The sequence below is a fragment of the Cololabis saira genome, chromosome 9, assembly GCF_033807715.1.
Source record: "Cololabis saira isolate AMF1-May2022 chromosome 9, fColSai1.1, whole genome shotgun sequence".
Lineage (NCBI taxonomy): Eukaryota > Metazoa > Chordata > Actinopteri > Beloniformes > Belonidae > Cololabis > Cololabis saira.
The window spans coordinates 12,119,782-12,142,123 of record NC_084595.1 but is presented as its reverse complement, the minus strand read 5'-3'; positions in this window follow the sequence as shown (position 1 = coordinate 12,142,123).

Genomic DNA, 22,342 nt, shown 5'->3' with positions numbered 1-22,342 from the left:
ATGTATATGTATATATATATATATATATATATATATATATATATATATATATATATATATATATATATATATATATATATATATATATATATATACAGTATATATGTATATGTATATATATATATATATATATATATATATATATATATATATATATATATATATATATATATATATACAGTATATATATATATATATATATATATATATATATATATATATATATATATATATATGTATATATGTATATATATATATATATATATATATATATATATATGTATATGTATATATATATACTGTATATATATATATATATATATATATATATATATATATATATATACATATAAGTATATATATATATATATATATATATATATATACATATACAAGTATATTACTTCTTTCATTAATAGTTGATGCTACGATTCAAAAACACAAACACCTGGTCATGTACACATCATGTATTTTGCTGGCCCACTTACTTTGTCACATGAAATTTATAAGATAAGATAAGGTATGATAAGATAAGATAAGATAAGATAAGATAAGATAAGATAAGATAAGATAAGATAATCCTTTATTTTCTCCTTCACTGGGGAAACTTACTTTGTTGGCAGCAGTACACTAAGCACACACATGCAGGGGAGGGGTAAAAGAGACTAAAAATAAAACAGTAGATTGAAAGAAAAGAAACTGTGCAAAAAAAGCAGGTTGACCATGGGCTGAACTACACAAATTCACACAAACTAAGAGCAAAGCTGAATCGACAAAAGTCACAAGAAAATCCTTGATCAAAAGACTGACTGTTTAAGAGGAAGTCCCAAATGATCTGGATCACGAGTTCACGGATTAAATTAATCATCAAACATTACTGATGGTATGATTTAACATCAATTTTTAGAACTCATGCGACAACCTCTGAATGGCAAATAGATTTGATGATTGACTACTGTCTATAAAGCATTACATTTGTAATATTTTGAAGATTTTATTCATTGGATTTGGATTGTGGGTTTTATCTGAATGTATTTACTTATTATCTTTCGCTTTTATGAAAGACCTTATTTGTATTTATCTAGTTTGCTTTACTTCCTTCTTAATTTTGGAGGTATAAATCCCCAGAACGGTAAATCTGACGGAGCTAATGAGCTAATGATGGGCTGTTCTGTCTCATAGAGCAATACAAAGAAAATCTTTCAATGTTAAGCTCAGCTGGTCTCCCTCTAGGCTGGGGTCATGCTGCTTTTGTGAAACCGTCCAAGATGTATTCCAAGTGACCTTAATGTCTCTTCCTTACTTTCTTGGGTGTTTCAGTAACCTCTGCAGTGATGCCCACTGCAGTTTTGTGAGCTGTCCGTCAATCATGCTGCAGAGCGAGAGATGGAGGGGATGAAGGGGACAAACCAGATCCACCACCTACTTTGTCTTTTTCATAACGTGGTTATCATTAAGAGTGTTGCCTCAGCTCCCTCACACATTGTCACGTTACAGAACAAAATGAAATAGTGTCTGTAGAACATAAAAGAACATTCAATATTTCCTAAGGAAAGCAACATCTCCTGGATGAAACAGCATCTACTTCGCATAAGTGGGGAAACCGCTCTCGCTCGAGCACAGATGGCATTTTTTTGTGCTCATCCACATGACTGTCAGTGGGTTCTTTTCCACACGGTGTTGTTAATTAGTTGTCGGTAAGCACGCTCTTTTCCTTCCCCAATGTCCATATCAGAGTGGGACTGAGAGCTATAAAAAATAATGCAAAATGTAATCCCCCTTTGAGCAGATCAAAGCATTCTTTTTCATTTTCCCCAGCAAGCGTCAAACTCCTAAGCCTCGTGTTTTTTTCCACCGTGTCCACATGTTTTTGTACTGACCGCAGCTGTGGAGTTAAATAAAAAATAGAAAGGAAAAAAAAAAACAATGACCAGTGGAATGTGAACAAATTCCAATGTAAAGGTGATTCGTCAAGGACAGAAAATAGCTGTGGCGGCTGAATGGATGCTCAGAAAGGGCCATTTCTTTATGTCCCTGGAAGCTCTTTGTTTATTGTTTCAGCAACAAAGCAACGCATACATTTATCACGCTCTTGCGTAGCTGTTTTGCTGTAGATATTCTTTCAGTGACATTGTGATTCCAGCTTGGGATTTGGAAGAATGCATCTGTTTACAGTTTCTACAGCTCTGAAGCGGCAAAGAGGGAGTCTAGATTCTGGCCACTAGATGGTGAGATTATCCAGAGTTACTGATAGCTCTCACAAATGGAAGGGCAACAAATTAAAGAAAGAAAAGGAAACAGGACAGTTGGCTCTCATTGGGTGTTTAAAACACCCCTATATTGTAACTTTGGTCCAGTTAGGTACAACGTTAGTGATGATCCTTAATGTCATTAGGAACCAGACGATGACGATGTTGCACCGAGGGGCCTGAACAGTTTATTAAAGTCAGCTGAGTTGTGTTTACGTTTGCTGAAATATTTGCTGATGTAATCACAGTCCCGGCTGCGGTCGTCGTGGCAGCGGTTTACTGCAAACATCGAAACATGGAAGTTTGATGTGCACAAATATAACATAACACTAGATCTGCTCATTTAGGCCACAGTAATCTACTGTACAAGTGTAGTCAACTATGCCAGTGTCATAATGTTTCCTGCCTTGTTACTGAAACAAATATTCACAGGTTTCTTTTACTGAACAACAGCAGGTTAAAATAGCAGGAAACACGCTTGCCATTAATGACATCATTGGGGTCACATCCCAGCTCAGGGTGCAGCTCCGGGGCCATGCTGGCTTCATCTTACTGCAGACTTCTCTCTAAACTGTTGTTTCTCTTCTTTCTCTTCTTCCGCTGTCACTGTTTCAAAAGTCTCCTCTGACAGCAGTTATAATAAAAAAAAAAAAAAAAAAAAATCTTTTGCACTTCTTTTCTGCTTGTCTATGAACAAATGGGATTATCTCCTGGTAGGTTAGTCGTCAGGAGGACCTGAATACGTTTGCTAAACGTAGAGTCCATGTTTTTCCTTCAGTCATCTTCATGTTTTATTGATGGAAATGTTTCACTTTAAATTATGACTTAATATCCTTTGAGAGCTCACTGTCTTTGTTTGTGAGTGTTCTTGCATTCTTACATTTTAATGCTGCTTTAATGAATTTGAATAACTTGTTTTTTTTTATGTTTTGTTCATCTCAACGGATTTTTACATTTAAAATTTTCAAAGTAGAAACTTTTTGCACACCGGTTATGCAGAAAGGTGCGTCGGAGGAGGAAAGCTGCAGCCAATTTTAAAAAGAAAACTCCCGCACAGGTTCTTCTCACCAGACTACTGTTTAATTGGGCCAACGTTTCGGTCATCGACCTTTCTCAAGGCATCAAAAATTTTAAATTTTTAAATTTTGAGTTGCCTTTGTGTAATAAATGTGCTGCATGAATATATCTGCCTTGTCTCATCACATAATGCTCCTGTGAATCGCTCCTGAGACTTAACCGTCAAATGATAATAATATTCTTGCATATGGATAAAAAAAAAAGTCTTTTGAAAGTGTCACACCGACTACTAACACTAGATGGCAGTCCCCTCATTGCATCCACCACCTCGACTTCTCCTTGTCCCTGTGTCTAGACTTTTCCCTGTCCTTGAGTCCTAATATCAATCAGTCTTGCAGGCCAAAACTCTCCCCAAGCACCTTAAGGACGTCATTTACGATGTGAGCATAAAGTGAATTACAGCAGAGAAAGAAAATGCTCTAGAAAATGACCCTTTTTGTGACTGCTGCTGGAAATTGTTTGAATGTCCTTTCTCACACTTAAATAAGTGAAAGTCCAGAGTAAAAAGAGGACCAAGGATTTATGAAACTGATGAGAAACACAGCAGGCTGTTGTTGCTGCAGACTGCAGGCGGGGCCTCCGTCCCGCTGTCTGTGTTCAGATCATTTACGCTGAGAGCAAACAGTACATGTGATACATGTGCGCAGTACAGAAGAAAGTGCAAAATCAAGTTTGAACCGGTTCTGGCGGCGTCACGTGAATACCCGCAGTAATCTCATACATCTCATCTCTGTGCTCACCCAGTCCTCGTCGTTCAAAAAGTCCCAGTAGCACAAAAGAACTGTACAAACACCCCACATCTGTTGTGCACGTGCTTGAATTTGTTGTTTTTCTTGCTGCTTGCTCTGCCTGTCTAACATCGAGCTGCTCATCCCGCCTGCGACGCTCGGGTGAGCAGGGAGGAAGGTCACGGCACACAAAAGAAAAACAACTGATCTCCCCTCTCCAGCCCGGCTGCGTGGATGACTCAGCCGTTTCAGCACCTGTGTGTTTCAGTCCTGCACCTCTTGCTAAACGTGGGCAATCCCTACATATGCAATGATGGTATGAATTGTCAACATTAGAACAACTGCTGATCGGTTCACAAAAGGTGCAGCAAGAGGGGATTGTATTATTCCAATCAGAAAAAGTGCTTTCAGTCAGTCTGCATTCTCTGTTAAAGCTGCACTAGAATGGAACTCCATCCCTGCAACTATCAGAGAACTGGACACATACAGTTTATTTAGAGCTCATTTAAAGAAATGGTTGATTAATACTCAGCTCTGTCAGCACTAAAACTTAATTGCACCTTTCTGTACTTCTGTACTTCTGTACCAGTGACTACAGATGAAAAATAGCCTCTTGGCTAACTCTAGGGTTGCCACCTTTCAGAAATAGAAATAAGGGACGCCCTGATTTCAGCAGCGCAGGAGCCAAAAAAAAAGCCCCAAAACTTCTAAACTGAATAAAAATGTGTTTATTTTATATGAAAAAACAAAATGCTTTGATTTAAAGTTTAAAGTGCTTTAATAGCATTGAACTTGCATGACTGTACAGACAGACAGCCATATAGCAGCTGAAATATCCTCCTATGCTACGTATGTCCATGTCAGCCCAGATGTAATATAGCCTACAGGTGAAGAATATGGTGTAAAAGTTAATTTATTTCAATAATTCAACTAGAATATGGTGTAAAAGTTAACTTATTTCAATAATTCAACTAGAATATGGTGTAAAAGTTAACTTATTTCAATAATTCAACTAGAATATCGTGTAAAAGTTAATTTATTTCAATAATTCAACTAGAATATGGTGTAAAAGTTAACTTATTTCAATAATTCAACTAGAATATGGTGTAAAAGTTAACTTATTTCAATAATTCAACTAGAATATGGTGTAAAAGTTAACTTATTTCAATAATTCAACTAGAATATGGTGTAAAAGTTAACTTATTTCTATAATTCAACTAGAATATGGTGTAAAAGTTAAGGAAAATACAGTACAAATCGTGTCCCGTATTAGTTCAATACGGGACGCAACATTTTTTTCTCAAATAAAGGACAATTCCGTATTTTACGGGACGGGTGGCAACCCTAGCTAACTCTGGCACATTTACAGCAATTTTTTATTGATGTGGTTTGTCCCTGTCAAATAAACCAATAAATCAATCTTTTATTTATGTATTTTCCTGCAGCCTTGTTGGGTTTTGACGCCAAGTGAAATCACAAATTAAGCCCTGCTGTCGTTTGCTGTCCTGTGTGCGTCGTGGTGCGTCCCGGTCGCCGCCTGACAGCTGATCGGCTAATAGGCTTTCCTGGAGGTGACAGGCTGCCCGGATAAAGCAGTGGTGTGTGCTTCGCTGCTCTCTCCAGCTCCCTCTGACTTAACCCACACGGTTAATCTGAACAGGTTTGAAACTGGTTTTGGGGCAGCTGGCCTGGCCTGAGCACATGCCACAGACGCCCTGTAGATTTTAATCACTGTTGTTGTCGAGTGCGCAATCTACAAGTCTCCCGTGTCCTCGGCTCACTTTGTTTTATCCACAGGGCCTTACTGTAAAGACACGTTTGCCAAGTGCTCTGGGTTCATCTGCAATACTACCGGCTCCTGATCTCACTCCGTGGGGTAAATTACAACTCCATTCAAGTCATTTTTCTTTTTCGTTTTAATCATCAAAAGTATCAGCTGATGTTCTAAAGAATGCTTGTCAAACACTTGCATGATTTCCTCATATAACTTAATAAAATATGAATACTTTCTTTTGCAATAAAAGAGATGGAAAGGATGCAGCAGACAATCCCCTTGAGGGAAGAAGAGTGGAAAGAACAACTGGGATAAGATGAACTGGAGCAACACAGTGTATGAAGAGATGTCGTAAAAACAGTAATAAGAACTGCGTGTTATTCATTCTGTATATACAAGATAAGACTGCTTTTACACATGCCAATAAAATAATTTTTGTGGACGCACGTACACACAGCGCAGTGGTGTGGTTATTAGTATGTCGCTTTTCTTTTTTTTTACTTTAAACATTGCTGAGTTCAACAAAATGTGTGTCCTTTTAAAGGTTAGACCTTAACATTGCAGATTTATGTTTGGGCTGAGTTAAAAAAAACAAAAAAACAACCTTCCATATCTTTCCAGAGTTTGGTTTGTATTATTGTTGATATATTTTCAAGTACATTTTTGCAATATTTTGAAATTGATAACGCAGTATTGTGACAGACCTAGTGCAGGAACAGGAAGACTATTTTTACGTAAATTTAGAAACCTTTCCTAATTGGAACAAAGTGTCTAAACCTAATAAAAGTGCCTAAACCTAATAAAGTCGTTAAAATGCAGTGTCTCCAACTACAGATTATTTTTTGTGACAAAACCTAACCAAACGTTCAACCAGCAACGACACAGACAGCGAGTACTGCATGGGCCATTAACTATTCATAGACCTTAAGTGATTTATTGTAGCTCTAAGACGGTGGTGTAGTGCACAGGAGCGGTTGCTCTTCAGAGGAAAGGGATCTGGACTGATCCCCAGGTCACAGCACAACACAGAACCTGATCAGCTGCTGTGGTGACTGCAGGGAAAAACCCGAAAGTAGTTGCTTTTTCCCCCCCTTCCTGTGTTTATCCTCTGGCAGACGGCGAGGTTACTGTCATGCCTGCATACCTACACTGATTACCCCCCTACCCCCATCTCCACCCCCTCACCATCACCATCTGATTCCTCCTCTCTACACTTCCCTCATCATGCGGCCTCGCTGCGTTGCTTGAGTCTTTATTGTCATAACTGCACTAAGCCGACATGAGTGGCGTGATTAAAAGCCCTCATCAGCCCCCATCGCAGCACTGACGACACTCTCTCGCTGGGATTTTCAAAGTGATGCTGATTACAGGCCGTGATAAATGCAGTCTGTCACATCTTAGCAGGGACTGAATAATAACAGAACGGTACGGGAGAGGGAGGACAGAATGTGTTTTTGAGCAGAGTTAAGAAAAGCCACGTCGGTTTAACAGCAGTCCACGGACCCAATGGGTGTGCCACTTTCATTCAAGAGAGACGAAACACTCACTCCTATTACTGCCACACAAACGGAGGAAGATACACACAAGAACTGCATTTGAGCTTTTGGTTGTAAAGTTGGTGTCAAGACAGGATTACCTAGACAACTACCTGTGTATGCATTGTTATAATAATATACCGTTAACATGTAACAGTTGTGTTTCACTACTTAGTAAAGATGATTAAAAAAAAGAAAAAATAGTGGCACATTCTGCCTGAGCTTCAAAAATGTGTATTTTACAATGTACATTTACATTGCTACTTCTTCTCCTTCCGGCTTTTCCCTTCAGGGGTCGCCACAGCAAATCAGTTAGAATAGAATAGAATAGAATAGAATAGAATAGAATAGAATAGAAAGCCTTTATTAGCATTATACTGGTACAATGAGATTAGGTAGCAGCTCCGTAAAAGTGCACACATGCAAAAACTATGTAAATATGTCAAGACTGTAAACAACAAAATGGGAAACAGGAAACATAAATATATATATATATATATATATATATATATATATATATACATATATATATATATATATATATATATATATATATATATATATATATATATATATATATATATATATATATATATATATATATACACTATAAAAAATGATTGAATGAGAGAATAATAATGTACATGAATAAGTGGAAGAATATTGCACTTGACTGGATGGAAGAATATTGCACATAGATGATTAAGGAATATTGCACATTATGCATAGAAAATATTGCACAGTATGAGGTAGTTTACTGGTTAAGAAAGTTCACAGCTTTGGGGAAGAAGCTGTCCCTGATCGGGTTCGTAAGGACCTGAAGCGCCTCCCAGAGGGCAACAGGTCAAAGAAATGGAAACCGGGGTGGGTGTTGTCCTTTAAAATGTTCCTGGCCCTGCTGAGGCAGCGGGAGCTGTAGATGTCAGACAGTTGCCTCCATCTGAGCCTGTCTTCTGCATCCTCTTCTCTTACCCCAACTACCTTCATGTCCTCTTTCACTACATCTTTAAACCTCCTCTTTGGTTTTCCTCTGGGCCTCCTGCCTGGCAGGTCAAAACTCAGCATCCTTCTACCAATATATTCTCTATCTCTCCTCTGGACATGTCCCAACCATCTCAGTCTGGCCTCCCTGACTTTATCTCCAAAGCCTCTGACGTGTGTTGTCCCTCTGATGTCCTCATTCCTGATCCTATCCAATCTGATCACTCCCATAGAGAAATATTACATAGTACATAGTACATTTACATTGTTACATAGTCACAAATTAGGTTATGTTATGATGCAACTGTATCAATCACATCTTGAAAAATGTAGTAACAACGAGTTCAAATTTAGGCCGAATAGGGAGCAAATGGAAACTGCCCAGTGAGCATACATGGATCCTACTGTGAAGTACCTGGAGAAGGTAAAAGATGCCCAGCACTTCACAGACGAACAAAGTGAACACTTGAAAAGCACTTTGAATGTCAATTTGCATGGGATGACCTGATGAACCGGCCACAACAGCTGCTCAAGCCATCATGCACTGATGTGGGCTGCATACGTAAGCCCAGCCTGCAACAAAGCGTGACTGCAGCTGATGAACTACATATCCGCTCTTTCAGGAACATAATGCATGACGTTTGCCCGCTCAGATATAGATCAGCTAATGAGCAATTGAGCCTTATCAGCTTCTCTTCGCTTTAATAAGATCCTGCCTCAGTTGTTGGACGTCAACCTGGTCTTTATGTAGCCAAGTTGCTGTTAGGGTGGGCAATTAACTGTGGAGATGAGAACATTTCCACCAGGGAAGCCGTTTACTTTTCTTTTTTAGTATTCCATTATTGTCCTCCAGCAAGACATCACAGATGAAGTGCAGAACGAAATTCCTTATTGCCTCCAGTTGCTTTATTATTATAAATCTTATGATGACGAGTAAAATGGTAGTAAGAAATCTCGACGTACTGGTTGCTAAATTTGCCTTGCAGGTACAGTACGTCCGGGTACTATTCATCGAAGCTCATTAAGTATGCTCAAAAGTAACAGAGACCAAATCAAATAAGTCTATCCTTGTGGAGATTGCATCTAGACGGGCTTAACGCGATGACGACAGAGCGGCGATGGGATCTGGGCAGTACAGAGCGTAGATGGCTGCAGCTGAGGATTAATGGCTGTTTGAATCAGCCTTGGCATCAACAGCTTAAGATTCTGACATTTTCTTCATAAATGAAAGAACACAAAGCTCACATTCCTTTGCAAATTAGATGTATACTGTTCTGCCAACATGCTATAGCAAAAGATTAATTTACTCTTCTACACAACTCTCTCTCCTACTGACTCAATTCCTTCACTCGTGCCACCTTGCTTGTTGCTCTGATTAGCAGAGGTGTCAAAAGTATTCACATTCATTACTCAGGTAGAAGTATAGATACTAGAGTTTAAAAATACTCCTGTAGAAGTTGAAGTATCAACTCAAGTTTTTTACTCAAGTAAAAGTATAAAAGTACTGGTTTCAAAACTACTTAAAGTATAAAAGTAAAAGTAATGTAAGGGGGAAAAAAGCCCTTAAGGACAAAAGCCATTGAAAATGAATGCATCTTAGTATAATGTAAATATATTAAAGAACCATATATGTGTACTATTGAGCATTAACATGTGTTTCAGAGAGCAGGATATATGATGACTAGTTGCCTATAAGTATTGTAATGGTGCAAAAAGTCAAACTTCAGAGGCATGTTATCTTTTATCTTAAACTTTATTGGAATGTACATCCAAGTTTAGTTGCAGGAATCTGAGGGAACGGATGTAAGAACAAAACTGGACAAGAACATCTGAAACAACCACAACCAAATTCACTCTATCCGGATGGAGCAATTTAACTGGATAGTTTTTTTTAAAGGCCCAAATGAAATAGTAACGAGGCTGTTTTTAAAATGTAAGGAGTAAAAAGTACAGATAATTGCGTGAAAATGTAAGGAGTAAAAGTAAAAAGTCGTCTGAAAAATAATTACTCCAGTGAAGTATAGATAACCAAAATTCTACATAAGTAAGGAAACAAAGTATTTGTACTTTGTTACTTGACACCTCTGCTGATTAGTCATAGCGCTAACCAGCTGCGCGCAAAGGAAGTTTGACAAGCGACCGTTGGTGCCACCCCTTATACGGGCAATGTTCTCTCTCTCTCACTCTCTTTCCTTTTGACACACACACACACACACACACACACACACACACACACACACACACACACACACACACACACACAGTACTGTATATAGGTCCAGTATCTGTGGTTATCTCTACAGCAGGTCCTGTTGCTGTTAGACTTGTGAACTCACAGCAATGATTTCACTACCTAGTAATTTCCAGTCCAGAGTCCATGTGTCTCAAGAACGCTTTCGTAAGTGCTGCTCTACATGCAGGATGTGCACACGGTGCCCTGGTACTGAACTGCCAACCTTACCAAGCACTTTGTTCTGAACCATACGGCCTGTGTTTACATGCTTTAGCTCGTAAACCCTCTAAGAACACTCATGACAATGCTATCACTCCACCATAACAACAACATCTCTGCCCTGCAGAGTTTGCCCTGCAGCGTTTTCCAATTATAATTGTGCTTTGTACAGACAGCTGGCAACCCAATTAAGGTGTGTCCCCGCCTTTCCTGCAGAATGTGCTGTTAAGTCACAGACCCTGACCCCCTAATAAGATTAAGTAACGGACATTATCAGGTATCAGTTAAGGAGATATGGGTGAATTCCACAGTCCCTACTGATAAATTAAAAACAGGTCAATGATATGTATCAGCAGTTGATATTAACCAAGCACGCAAGCAATCAAGTGATACAAAATGTACCTTCTACCCTGGGCGAATCCCATAATAAACAAGATGAACATATTTCTATGCTGACACTGAGCAATCAGTCCATTGTGCTCACAAAATTGCAAAAAAAATGAAGTCAAAGCCCCAAAATAGGCAGTGAAATGCATAGATAACACAAAGAAATGATATATAAATAGGAGCTGAGCAGCGCCATTGTTTCTCAATCTGCACTTCCTCCTTCTGTGGCCCAGAGATCAGCTGCACCTGCAGGGCAAGAGACAGGAGAGGAGGGTGGAGGTGTTAGAGAGCGGGCAGGGGGATTGGCAGACTGGACAGGACAAAGGGAGTGAGAGGTAGAACAATGGTAAGGCCTTGTGGTGGAACTGAACCGAGACAGTGTGTCTGCAGAGCCGCCGGCCGCCCATCCCTATGAGGAGCCTCCAGCGCCACACAGGAAGGGGCTTTCTCCAGAGAAGCCTGAAGCACACACACAGAGACACTTATACAACACACAATCACACTGTGATGCAAGCAAACAATAGGGCCCCCATCCTGACCAAGCCCTGGATATGATTCTGCTGGAACTCCAGGGAATCATCTCACACAAACCGCAGAGAATGGACTGTCCTATCAGCTGAACGGCGACAGATGCAGAGGTTAAAAACGGTCAGAACGTCTCAAAGAGTCACCCCTCTCTGCTTACACAGCAGTAATTCCCCAAGACAGGACATATAATACCAGTTAGTGGCACCGTCTGTCTTTAACTTCAAGTTCAAGCAGCATTTGCAGCAATGTGAAGCTTAGTTGATTTCCATTTGCTGCTCATAACAAAGCAGCACCAACAGCAAAATCCTGCTTCACTGAACTGATTTCTCTTTAATAAGTCAATTGTTTCATTGGAAAATATGTGTTGGCATCAAGGAATGAGTTAAAAACACAAACAAATTTCAAAGGCGGCTCACTTTTTTATCAGAAGAATACACAACTTTAGTCCAGAACGTTTGATTTTTCTTAAATATTCAGTTCCAATAATAAAGCGCTTTCATCAAGAACTATTTTCGGTTAAAACCTTTTTTTTTTATCAGTGCTTTTGCTTTTTATTGTATTGAAAAGTAGTAACATTGCAATCAGGTTCAGTGGTACGTTGTGTTATTTAGATTCAGCTTGGCTGTGGTTTGCAATAACTTGCAGTTGAATCATTCTCATTCTCTCCTTTTTTTTCCTTTTCCTGCTGTTTAGTTTTGTTTATTAAACAAAAAGTGTTGTTAATGCCATTGCGACTAGTTTAGTATGTTAATGTGAGCACTGTACCAAAGTACACGGTCCCAGAGCCACTGGACCATTTTCAGTATCTTTTTAAACTCTTTATGCTCAGTCCTTCGCTTCAGCTAGATTTGAGTTGTTTTGTTTTGATCCCACCTTGACTACAAAGCTCCTTCTGGCCACGCTCAAAGTATTTGACTGGGCTTTGACAAATTTGCCAGATACAGTTCGGTTAGCGTGCACATGTGCTGCCAGATCTATGGCTTCGATTTGTCAGTATTTGCGGACAGAAGCCCAAAGTCATCTGGACATGTTGAGGCATCAACTCTGGTGATGATTTGAGGAATGTGTTTTGGATCTGTCGACAAGTGTGAGGTTGATTTAACCTTAATAACATCAACACAATGTAGGACCGAGAACACATGACGGGTTTCCTGGGGAAAGAAATGGATCTGCGAACTGTTTCCCTGGAGCAGCAGTATAACGTCACATTTTCTGTTCGCCTCACTACCATCCATTCTGTGTTTGTCAAATCAACAATTTGCCACAGGGACAGGAAGGATCTCTGTCGCATGTAAGGGGGTGATACTGAATTGCCATGTTGATTTGAATGTTTTGTTTGGGACGTCAGCGAAGCGTCACGCTGGCTACATGGTGCCACCCATGAGGTAGGAGGTCATCTCTCAAAAGTTTTACATGTCAGCGATGCCAAGCATGCACGCTGCAAGGACACACTTGCCTCAGACCAGCACAACAGCTGTGTTCCTGAACAGACATCTGTGCAGAGGAAGCCTGATCTTGCAAATGTGGCAAATTCCAGTAATAAAAGAAGGACTGTGTTACACTTGGAGTCTGACGTTCATATTTTCATTACAAGCATCCCCAACCCGGATGGGGCCGCTAAACACAGGGGGCCCATATAGGAAGAGCAATGAGTCAGACAGGCCGGCGCTTCAGGGAAAACTGCCAGGACTCTTTTCTCTTCCTGCATTCTTCTTTGAACATATTTGATCCGTTTTCCTGGATGCATCATACATTACTATGACCTTCTGACTTCTGCCTCCTCCTGACCAGCCAGTCAACCCACTGCTTGGCTCGTGGTGCAGAAAACCCACTGGTGCTGATTCAAACATCAAAGACACATAATACTCAGACTCAACTTTGTCAATAAGCGATAAGGGGAACAACCTGACTCGGACACACAAAACAGCCGTACACAATGGTCTCAATCCAGAGATTAAGCACTGAGAGGGTGGAATTTATAACTGAGCACAGAAAGTAAATTAATTGTGTTATGTTGATCTAAATGGAGGCTGTCTCGTCCTTTTGGTTACCATTAGAGAAGCCTTTTTCTATGGTGTAAGGTTATGGCGGTAGGGTTTTGAGTTGTTTCTTTATTGTTGGTGTTTTAGTTGGGATCTGGGTTCAGTTTAATGTTGGTATTCTTCGGTCTTGGTTTGTTCTCTCTCCTCTGACCTTGTCTGTTTCTGTTAACTTCACTTCCTGTTTTACGTCAAAGGTGCATCTTTGTCTTGTTTTCCGTTTCCTTGGTTTCATCTCCCTGACTGGTCGTGCCTTTGTTTCTTCAGCCTTCTGAGTATAGATTTGTCTTTCCATTCCTCTCTGCTGGTTTTGCTGGTTCTGCTTTTTGATTTTTTTTGATTTTTTTTTGTGAATCCCTTTTTGCATTTTCTTTGTATGGCAGCACTAATATGTTCGCATGCTATCTCAGCCTATTCTTTTAAGTACAACTCATTCTGAACATACAGTAAATGTGAATACTGTATTGGAAGCCAAACCTTTACCTAGAGAGTTTAAATTAGATGGATTTTGGGACCACTTATCCCGTTTTGGCTCCTAAACCTGACCAAAGAACTCCCAAGTGCCGTCCCACATCAGGATTAAACATGTCTCAGAAATAAGATGACAGGATTCATCAACCAACACCCTTCTGCTTGTATGGTGTTTCTCGCTCACGCTGCATGTTCCTCCAACACCTTTTTGTCCCAAAAAGGGCAAGTGGAACAAAGATAGCCACAATAACTAGTGTTTTTAAAATGATATAACCTCAATTGGGTTTGAAGAAATCTTTTGTTGCACAAGAAATCCAGATGCTCTTTACAGTGAATAACCGTGGCTAAACACTAACTAAAATGACCATACTCTGTATGATTTTACACATCGAGATGTTATTATTAAGCATATATAATGTAGTACGGGTGATCTTCGTTTGATACAGACTGTTATTAGACTCTTAACCAGGGGTCTTCAACCCTGGTCCTCGGGACCCCCTGTCCTGCATGTTTTAGATGTTTCCTTGCATCATGACACCTGATTCTGATTAATGTTCATCAACAGCTTGTCATCACGGGCTGGACAAGTCTGTTAATGACACAGCTACTTGTATCACGATGTGCTGAAGCAGGGGATTATCTAAAACATGCAGGACAGGGGGTCCCGAGGACCAGGGTTGAAGACCACTGCTCTAAGCAAAGGAACTGAGAAACCCCTGTGACATCATCCTACGGTTTTCTGAAGAATGTTTTTGAAAAATCATTTTGCTTTTACAGCGTGGTGCCATGTTGTGCAGGAGTGTGGTGAGTTGGCCTGGCAGCCGGCTGGATGATGTCCACCTTAGTTCAGTTACCGCAAGTTAGCTATCTGAGCTTGGCTTTGCCCATGCCACTTATGGCGCTTTTCCACTAGCACTTACTCAGCCTGACTCACCTCGGGACGGCTCGTCTCGCCTCTACCCGCTTTGTCCTCGTTTGTTTTTCCACAGCCAGGTGAGAAGTGGGCTGGTTGGGGTGAAGCTGCTGTGACGTACTCGATTGCGCAACCGCTTTGTTCGCGTCGGCGCAGATGAGAAAATCAGCTGGAGCCGCGAGCGGCTGAGAAGAAAACAGAGCTCCTGTGGATCTGATCGTTCCTTATCGCCCGTCTACATCCCTTTTTTAATTCTCTCCTCAGCCACCAGGTTTATGAACATCTGCACCTCAGAGTTGGATCACCAAACAGACTTTGCGCTGTATAATAAAATCGCCGCGAGCCGCGAGTCGCTCTCGCGCTGACTCCCGCTTCCTGATTCAAACGTCTGACGGCCCCGCCCCCCGACCAATCAGTGGCGCGGAGGGTGGTGACGTCAGATATAGTGCCGGCTCAGCCCGGTTAGAACCTCGACAGAATGGTTACAGAAAAAGTATCTGCTTGGCACGGCTCCACCCGCCTCAGCCCGTAGTGGAAAAGCGCAAGACGGGGGCGTGGCGGGTAGAAGCGAGCTGAGCAGGTACTAGTGGAAAAGGGCCATTAATGTTACTTTACACTCATTCTGGTCTAATCCATTAGTTCATCCTTATTTCTGATGTTGCCACTGTAGTGATAGTACTCCTGACCACCAGAGGGCAGATTAACTATCATTCCTGCCAAGTTACCTATCCAGGTGTACTGATTAACTCTGGGTACAAACCTTATATGAGTGTGCATGACTGAGCCTCTGTAAGATGTGCTGCAGTTCAAGAGAGAATAAAAAACCTGAAGCAGAACCCAAGTTTCTTCATTATTTATGTTAAGAAACATTACATGGTACCAGGAGTGATATCGTCATGGAAAGTGTTAAGCCGCCTGACGCTGTGAATTGGTCTGGTAATGTGGACTACGAGTGGCGAGTGTTCAAACAGCGTTTCAAGCTGTACCTGCAAGCTCTCGGATTGGACACTAAACCGGATGCCAGGAAAATTGCACTGCTTCTTACCGTTGCTGGACCTCAAGCTTTGGAGGTATATAACACGTTTGTGTATGCCGAGGAGGAAGATGGTGATAAGTTTGACACCGTCATCGGCAAGTTTGATGAACATTGTTCACCAAAGAAAAATGAAACATTTGAGCGATATGTGTTTCGCTCGCGCACTCAGCAGCCTGCTGAGAGCGTGGATGTTTTTGTGACGGACTTAAAGTTGAAAGCAAGAACGTGCAATTATGGACTACTGCATGATTCCATGATCCGGGATCAGCTTGTGTTCGGGATTTGTGACAGAAAAGTAAGAGAGAGATTGTTACGTGAGACTGATCTCACTCTGACAAGAGCCGTGAAGATATGCCAGGCCAGTGAATTAGCTCTGCAGCATGCTAAAACGTTTGGGGACCAGGACAAAGACAGCTCAGCCATTGCCATGGTGTCAGGACCGTCTGAGTGGACACAAAGACAGAAAACGGGGCAGATGAAACAGCAAAAAGGTACAGAGACTTTTAATTGTAAAAGATGTGGCACTCGTCATGCACCAAGAAAATGCCCTGCATATGGGAAAATTTGCAACAACTGTAAAGGACAGAATCATTATGCCAAGCAATGCTTTTCGAAGGGGAAACAAAGCAGGGCTGCACGTGTTCATGCTGTGGAAGAAACTGATCTCTCGGACTCGTTCTTTGTTGGCATGGTGATGCAGGAAGAGTCCACACACGCACCGGAAGGAGAGTGGACAGGTGTGAGTGCAGTTGAGCGGCCCAAGTGGACAGCACCACTGCATGTAAATGGAGCTGTCATTCTTCTCAAACTGGACACAGGAGCACAAGCTAATCTGGTGAATGAGTCGGACATCAAAGCCATGAAGGTAAAGCCCCACATACATCCAAATACAAAACCTCTTAAAGCATATAATGGTCAGCCCATTGAGAACAAAGGCACCTGCAGACTTAAGGTTAAAGTCAAAGGAAAGGAACACAATGTCATGTTTGTAGTAGTTCCAGAGGGATATGACTCATTGCTTGGTGACGAAGCATGTGAACGGCTGGGCCTAGTCAAGAGAGTGTATTGTATCGATGCACAGGACAGTGTAAAGACAATCTTGGATCAGTATCCAGACATCTTTGAGGGGTTTGGTGTTTTGCCATTCACCTACAAGATTAAACTTAAGGATGATGCACAGCCAGTAGTTCATGCTCCCAGACGGGTTCCGGCTCCACTAAGAGAGAAGCTGAAACAAGAACTTGACCGAATGGAGTCACTGGGAGTAATAAAGAAGGTGGAGCTGCCCACCGAGTGGGTGAATTCAATGGTGTGTGTTAAAAAGCCAACTGGAGCCCTACGTGTGTGCATGGATCCAAAAGATTTGAATGCCAACATAAAGAGAGAACATTATCAGATTCCAACGAGAGAGGAGATCATAAGTGAAATGGCTGATGCAAAATTCTTCAGTAAGTTGGATGCATCCCAGGGATTTTGGCAGATAAAACTGCATGAAGATAGCACAAAGTACTGTACATTCAATACACCGTTTGGCCGCTACTGTTTCCAAAGGATGCCTTTTGGAATTTCCTCTGCTCCTGAGGTGTTCCACAGAAGCATGGAGCACATCATAGAGGGCATTGATGGAGTAAGGGTGTACGTGGATGACCTCATACTGTGGGGATCCACACTGGAGCAGCATAATGAAAGACTCATCAAGGTGCTAAAAAACATACAGAAATATGGGCTAAAGCTGAACCGAGCCAAATGTCAGTTTGGTGTGAATGAGATCACTTTTCTGGGAGACAAGCTGTCAAGAGCAGGTGTGGAGCCAGATAAAAGTAAAGTGAATGCAATACTGGAGATGCCCAGGCCTGAAGATAAACAAGGTGTGTTGAGAGTGCTTGGAATGATCAATTTTGTTGGAAAATTCATACCAAACCTGTCCTCCAAAACTGTACACCTGAGACAGCTGCTGCATGATGGAAGGGAGTTCAAGTGGACTAATAAGCATGAGGAAGAATGGGCACAACTAAAAACCTTTCTCACAACAGGGCCAGTGCTGACATTCTTTGATCCATCTAAGAAGATTAAAATATCCACTGACTCATCAAAAAATGGACTTGGAGCTGTGTTACTCCAGGCTCATGGAGAAGATTGGAGACCAGTCGCCTACGCATCAAGAGTGATGACTGCAGCTGAGTGTCGCTATGCACAAATTGAAAAAGAGTGTTTAGGACTGGTGTATGGATTTGAGAAGTTTCACAACTATGTCTATGGCCTGCCAAAGTTTGTAGCAGAAACAGACCATAAGCCATTAATATCCATTATAAAGAAAAATCTCAGCGAGATGTCACCAAGAATTCAAAGACTGATGATGAAGTTACAACGCTATGATTTTGACTTGATGTATATACCAGGTAAACACATTGTGCTTGCTGATGCTCTGTCCAGAGCGACGACACCGAGTGAGAGTTCTACAGAGACTGATGTCAATCTCCATGTCAAGCTGATTACTGAATCACTGCCTGTGTCTGATATGAAATCCAAGCAGATTGCAGTTGAAACAGAGAAAGACCCTGTGCTACAGAAGGTAATGAAGAATCTGAATGACAGCTGGCCTAGAGGTGAATGTCAACCATTTTACAACATCAGAGCAGAGCTGAGTGTTGTTCATGGGCTTTTACTAAGAAAGAACAGAATTGTCATTCCTCAGTCACTGAGGTCAGAAATGCTGAAAAGGCTGCACGAGGGGCACCTCGGAATGGAAAAATGCAAGAGGAGGGCCAGAACAGCCATTTATTGGCCAGGAATTAATGAAGACATTAACAGAATGGTCTCAGGATGTGATACCTGTCTAAAGTATCATGCGAAGCAGCCAAGAGAGCCTCTCACAATAACTGACATCCCAGATGAACCGTGGCAGAAAGTTGGAACTGATTTGTTTCATCTGGATGGGAAGAATTATCTGTTGGTGATCGATTATCTCTCCAACTATCCAGAGATGGCACTGCTGTCCAGCATGACTGCTACCTGTGTGATTAAACACATGAAGTCAATATTTGCAAGACATGGAATTCCCCAGATTGTCTACAGTGACAATGGACCATGCTACAGCTGCAGGGAATTTAAGAACTTTGCAAAAGAATATGACTTCCAACATTTGACTTCCAGCCCCCTGCACGCCCAGTCAAATGGTAAAGCGGAAAAAGGTGTGCATATAGTCAAACATCTTTTAAGGAAGGCACAAGACAGTAGCTCGGATCCATATCTAGCTCTGTTGAGTTATCGAGCTTCACCACTTGAACATGGCATGTCTCCTGCTGAGCTTCTGATGGGACGCAGGTTGCGCACCACACTTCCCCATACTGCACCATCACAAAAGTATGATGAGGTAAAATGGAAACAGAAGCATCTGCAAAGGAGACAGAAGTCAAACTATGACAAGTCATCCCGAAGCTTAGTGCCACTGGAAAAATATGACACTGTGAGGCTCCAAGATTCCAACAACTGGAAAACAAAAGCCACTGTTCTGGAGGAAGTGAATCCAAGATCCTACAATGTCAGAACAGAGGATGGTCAGTTCCTGAGGAGGAATCGAAGGAGCTTGCTGAAAACACAAGAGAAAATGCAAGAACAATTAAACTATGAAGATTCAGCCTGTACCGCATCAGTTGAACCATCAGCTGAGCCACCAGCTGCTGAACTTCCAGCTGAACCTCCAGCTGAGCGGGCACACTCCTCACCGGTGCTGAGAAGATCCACACGCACTGTTAGAGCACCGGATAGACTGATTCTTTAAAGCAGTAACTGAGAAAAAATAAAAGACTTAAAAAAAAAAAAAAAATGCTCTTGTTGGTTAGCCTGTAGTATTAGTGTGTCTAGTATTAAGCATTGGTATTAGTGTGTCTAGTATTAAGCATTGGTATTAGTGTGTCTAGTATTAAGCATTGGTATTAGTCATTGGTAATAGTGTGGTCATTAGTATTAGTGTGTTTACAGCTAAAAGAATGGGGATGTAGTGATAGTACTCCTGACCACCAGAGGGCAGATTAACTATCATTCCTGCCAAGTTACCTATCCAGGTGTACTGATTAACTCTGGGTACAAACCTTATATGAGTGTGCATGACTGAGCCTCTGTAAGATGTGCTGCAGTTCAAGAGAGAATAAAAAACCTGAAGCAGAACCCAAGTTTCTTCATTATTTATGTTAAGAAACATTACAGCCACCAATTCAACATTTAAAACAAATGGTGTTGGACTTGAGAGAGAGAATGGTCGGCAGCCCCGTCAAGTTGGACCGATGCTAAATAACAGCAGCTTTGCCGGCCCCCAGGGGGCTTCGTCCCCAGCTGTGATGAAGCCCGGCAGGGATGCAAAGCTGCTGTCATTTGTGTGACACATGGTTGCCATGTCCTGCCTGCTGTTTAGCTAACCGTTGTCCTCGGACCTACTGTAGGCCATCCCTCAGCCAGACACTTAGTACAATTAACAGTACAACAAACCATATTCTCTTTAAGATAAAGATGATGGGGCATCGTTAGGTCTTATCACGCTTTTTTTAAAGTAAATTTACTGCTAAGTGCTAAGGCGCTAATTAGCTGAAAGGAGGACAGCTGGCCATGGGCTGTGCCAGCCATTAATTCAGCTGTCATGGATGTGAAGTCTAACAACTGAAACTCAGACCATTTTTTGAACCAGGCTGCTAATATTTTCCTTCCTGCTGCAAAGTTAGACATTTCAACACGAGGGTTAATGGGGATTTATTCTCTTTAGGAACCGGCCCCTAGTACTACCGGCCTCTGGACTGTCATAGTTGTTGGTGACAGTTCTTATAAATTGTTGTGGCTGTTATTTATCTGTTTAGTCCTCCTTTGTTTCTAAAAATGTATGCTATTTTGAGCAGGGTGTATTTTAGGATGCAGCTTTATTTTTACAATCACCCAACGAATGTAGACATTTCTGTGATGAATTAAAATTTTTTGTATTTCTCCAAGTGCTGTAGTCATGTTTCCAAAGACATGCTAGCACTTTCCAGTAAGTGGATGAATGGTTGTTTAATCGGCTCCTTAAAATATGCGTTATGTATTCAATCAGGCCTCCAGTTGCTGACAAAAGTAAAAACCTTGGCTTCCCGTCTGGTGACTTAGCCAGGAGAGATACAGCAGCGTGGCTGATTTACAGATAAAAACAAATTAAATATAGAATTTAAAAAAGCCTTTTGTTAATGTGAGAGCAGCCAAATGTCATAGCATACCCGGGTTCCAGCAGATAACGCAGGAAACGTACAGGGAGGGCTAATGATTTATTGGTTGGATCTCCTTGCTGCATGCTGACTAATCCTGAGCCTGTGAGCAGCTGATACTAGTTCCTCATAACAGACATGGTTTGAACCAGTCTGCGCTGGATTCGAGTCGACTGCCACTCCCTGCCTGTAATCACTTGTCTTGTGCCTCTCTTCTTTCACTTCCTTTTTTTCTCTCTCACTCTGCCTGCCCTCTATAAGAAAACATCCAATGTGCAGGAACAAGCTTTGTCTTGTCTTGGCCGCCCAGACAAGGTGAAACGGTCGTAACCGCTTGTTATTGTCAGACAAAAGATTGAACTTTGCTCTTGTTTTAAAACGTGGCTTCACATTCTGTATTGAATCTCCGTGTTTTTCAGAGCATTGAAACAAATAAGATACTGAAGGAATAATAGATGCTCTTTATATGAGTGTGTGTGGTTATGTATGTATACTTTTTTTGACCTTACTCTACTCAAACATCCTTCATGTACCTTCCTCTGCCTCTCCCTGTGCATACTGTCCTACAGGCTTAAAGGCTGTCTGCCACGATGTCTGTTGACATCAAAGCATTTACCGTCTCTAAGGCTGATGAAAGGCAGGAAGAGGGTGGGAGAGGACAGGCTTGTGTCCAATGTTGCACACAGCTGCCAACAAGACAAAGATGGCCAGTGCAGCCACACTGAATATCCATCTTTTTCTTTTTTCCTAAACAACGGGATAGCCCTAAAAGGAAAAGGGGAGTCAATAAAAAAAGCTGCCCCGGTGAGAGACACACAAGCCAGACAAAGGGGACGAATGTGACATAAAAGAGCTTTTATGTCACGAATGTGACATAAAAGATAAAAAAAAATGGACAGAGCTAAACCAGTTGTTGTAACTGGTAACAAAAACTGTAAACTAGTTTA